The sequence below is a fragment of the Fukomys damarensis genome, unplaced genomic scaffold (assembly GCF_012274545.1).
Source record: "Fukomys damarensis isolate Sample0158 unplaced genomic scaffold, DMR_v1.0_HiC HiC_scaffold_29, whole genome shotgun sequence".
Classification (NCBI taxonomy): domain Eukaryota; kingdom Metazoa; phylum Chordata; class Mammalia; order Rodentia; family Bathyergidae; genus Fukomys; species Fukomys damarensis.
In genome coordinates this window covers 148,098-152,152 of record NW_022900941.1, presented here as the reverse complement: position 1 = coordinate 152,152, position 4,055 = coordinate 148,098, and positions in this window count along the sequence as shown.

The window sequence follows — 4,055 nt, the reverse complement described above, 5'->3', positions numbered from 1 at the left end:
ATATAGTCCAAGGTTGCTCTGTTTCCTTCTATCTCCTCTCCAGCAAGTTGAGTGCTGACCTCTAAGGCTGTTTAAATCCCACACATCTGTTACTCTCTGAAGCTATTGTTCTCCACTCATTTTTTTCACTGCCTCTGCTGCAATGCAGTCCTAGAGGTTCCAGTTAGTTTCTATGGTGTGTGACAGAAAGACAGAAAAAAAAACCCAAAACTGTCCATTGGGGAAGGGGCAGTTTCCTGCCACTTGCTCCTGTGTGTGCTGGTGAAATTTGCTGCCAGGAAGCAGCATCCTCTGTGTGGAGGAAGGCAAAAGAGGCAAGGGGCCCTTACATCCCAGATCTATCCTGTGTGGATTGCATTAGCTGCACTTTTACAGTCCATCAGTTTCTTGGAGACTTTCCAGTATGGCGATTCTTCAGCAGCCCTGTTGGATGGCTTGCTGTTTTATAAAGTCCTGTGCCTATGTTTTATTTGATCCACTAGTCTCCTATTTCAGATTGATTTTAGCATCAGGAGGTATGTCCCTCCCTTTTTCCCAATTACCTGTGTCTTTACTTGATTTTCTCAGTAGCTCCAGTGTAGCTCCTCCTCTATTGTCATGTTGAAATCTCCCGTGACTGAATACTTTCGTTCAATTTTGATTAGTACATGTTTGTGGTACAGAATGATTACCTTCATTTGAGGAGTTGATATATATACATAACACATGTTAAATCTTTTTAAGTCCCTCTCTCTCCTCCTTTTTCCTCCTTCCCTCTCCTCATCCCTATGTATTTGCAAAGATCTATCTCCCTGTTTCCTATCTATTCTTTCACCAAGGTCATAAAAGAACAAAGCAGGTTCTCCTGATTCCTGAAGCATCAGGACCCAGCTTCCTGGTGATTAAATAAAAAACTGTTATTGCCTAGATACATTTGTGTATTGAAACTTGAATGACTGTTTTTCTCATGAAGCAATGAAATTTGAAGTTAACTGTCTATCAAATTCTACCTTATTTTTCTTTGAACCCTTCATTTGAACAGGTATTCAACTTAAATTTTGATAGCCAATAGTGGAAAAGGCTGAAAATGCCAGTCAACTGATTTAATATATGGATTTTTAGGAATAATTTATTATGTAGACTTATGAGCTAAAATGGACATAAAGAGCTGAATAATACAGTAGAAACTTCCTCTACTTGAAGTCTGTCCTCTAAGCAGTGATGTTCTGCAGTTTGCCAAGATGCTGTACAGAGGGCTGGCAAAAATGGTGGCAAAACTAATTTTATCAATAGACAAGGAATGTAGAAACAAGAGTTTCTTTAGATCAGGGTGCATTCTCTTCCAGCTAGGTTTGTAGGGGGCCGCTGTTGAAATTTCTTTTCATGGCTCCTTGCTATTTTTAAGAAATCTTTATTTTGGTGATTGCTAACTGCTGTCTCACCCCATATAGAGGGGGAGCCTGTGCCAAGAGACGATTTCTCTTATTAGGGCTTGGGTCACCTTTAGGGCCTTTTCGGTCTGTGTGTGGAAGGCTTCTACCATCCTGAATAGTTACACACCATGATACCCCCTGTATCAGGGAAGTTCTGGGAGGTCAACCTGTATGTCTTCAAACAGGGCTGCTCCCACCATCTGGATTCCTGTGGGCCTTTATCTGGGGTTGTTCTGGCTGCAGGCGATGCATTGTTGGCTAGCCTTCTTGGCCTAAGTGGCCAACTGGGGGACAATAAAGGTATCTTCCCAGCAGATTTTGTCTTTTCCTGTCCCACATGAGTGGCCTTGTGGAAGGCCTTGATCAAGGCAGGGGATCAATAGACGGGAGAAAATAGTTAGTCTTCCATCTGGGAGTTGTTGCCATTTTCCTTCAACAACCTTTGTTCCTTCCCCTGCAGCCAGTCTCTTTCTTCTGAGGAGTGAATGGGGGTGAAGTCCAGCAGCCAAGGAAGGATAGGTGTTTCTAACACTGTTTCTGTGAGTCCTGATGCAGACTTCTTAGCTTCTTGGTCTGTCTTCCAATTTCCATGAGCTTCCTGAGTGACTGTTTTGGTGTACCCAGCAGTGCATGACTGACACTCTGTGGGGTTTCCAGACAGCTTCCAGCAGGGACAAGATGTCAGGCTGATATTTTATCTCTTTTCCTCCTGCTATTAGAAGACTTCTCTCTCTGTAAATAGCCCCATGGATGTGGGAAGTCAGTATAGATGTTGATTCTTTTCCTGTTATTTAGTCCCAAGGCTCTTGTCAGGGATATCACTTCAGCTCTTTGGGCTTGTTGGAGGCTTTTTTGCCTCTATGGTGAATCTACTGCCATCCACAAAGAACTCGTCTGGCTCTGAAAGGGGCTGGTCAGTCAGATATGGTCTGCTGGAGTAAAAGGTCTCCATTACCTCGTGGCTTTCAGGGGTGGCTGGATTTAAGGTGTTTATCATTTTCCCAAAAATGCAGGTATTCTCACATAGTAACCCCTGATGCTTAGCTTTAGGTCTAGGCAGTTAAGTCAGGCTGATGATGCTGGCAGGAAGCTGAGTAGAGAATAAGGGTTAGGTTCAGAGAGGTGTTGTAGGAGCAACCTGCTGGGTTACCACCAAATGCTCTGCCCTCATGTCCACCAAAAAGTTCATCATTTGGCTCCCCACCTTTATTTGAACCATGGGCTCTCTAGGGGCCATGGAGTCTGGTCTGTCTCAGTTTTTGAAGAGTTCCAAGATGGTCAGATTGAATAGCTTGGGTTCCAAGTCCTGCGGTGGGGTCTTCTTTGGGGATTGCACTTCTGATGTGGGCACCCATTTTTCCAGTGGCCCAGCTCTCAACAGTGCACAAACTGAAACCACCTTAATGGGATCCTTTTTTTTTTTCCTTTTCCTTGTGTTCCCTTTTCTCTCTCTTGGGATCTTGACCTGTGTTTGGGTAAGGGCTGCTGCAATTAGCTCAGCCTTCTTTTTCATCTTCCATTTGGTTTCCCTTTTCTCCTCAAGTTCCCAGTTTGCAAAGACCTTGTTGGTAACTTCTAATAACTGAGTGGAATTTATTGTAGTGAAAACCTTGAGTTTCTGCAGCTTTTGATGGATGCTGTCTGAGCTCTGGCTCACAAAGGTGGTTTTCACCATCCCTTTGTTTTCTAGGTTCTTGGGATGCAAACAAAGTCTTTTCAAATAGGAAAGGGTGGAAAGGGTGAAGGGAGACCAGGGGGATGGGTAAAAAACAATAACCAAGATACATCATGTAAAGGTACAAGAGTCCAATGATGAATGTAACTGTACTGTATACCTAAAATGTTCCAGTAAAAAGGGGGTGTAGACTCAGTAGACTTCACAGAGATGTTTGTAGAAGGCACTTGGGCACTCATTGAGTTTTTGTTGTAAGAGTGGAAACCAACCCCTTCTCCCGCCTGTGTAAAAGGCATTCAGTAATCATGACTACAGCTATGCTGTAAGTTCACCAGAGCATAGCAGTCTTGAAAAGTCCTGACAGAACTTTTCACCTCCCCCTTATCTGCTTCTCTGTTTGTGTAATTATGCTTGGGCAACTGGCTGTTTCCCCGATCACCCTTAGTTGCTGTTTCCTCTCCAATTAGCAAAAGCCCATGTAAACAAAATGGTATAAAAATAAAAGCAAAGCTTTGCTCCATGCTCTCGAGTGTACACAAGTCCCTTGCTGAGCTTCTGGCAAGTAAAGCCAATTTGCCCCTATTCTGTGTTCAGGCGCTTTGCCCTGGTCTCGCCTCTTCTAATGCTTCCGTAGTATCTCCATTGCCTTGCTGAGTTTAGCTGCCTTTTGGGCCCCTCTGTACATTCTCTGCAGCAGCACATCTTGTACACCATGAGCCTATTCATCCCCTCTTTTGCATTTGGGTCCCATTTTGGGTCTTCATCAAGAAAGTGGTGATGGGCATAAGTCTGAGGGTTCATCTCTCCTGCTGTGGCTGTCTCTTCTAACCACCTAGTGACCACCTAGAGAATTTGCCTATGCTCCTCAGTATTGAAAAGAGCGAGGTGAAGGCCAGAGATTTAGCTTAGTGGCTCCACTGCCTTGCAAGCTCAAGGTCTTGAGACAGATTCCTGGTGCCAAAAAAAAA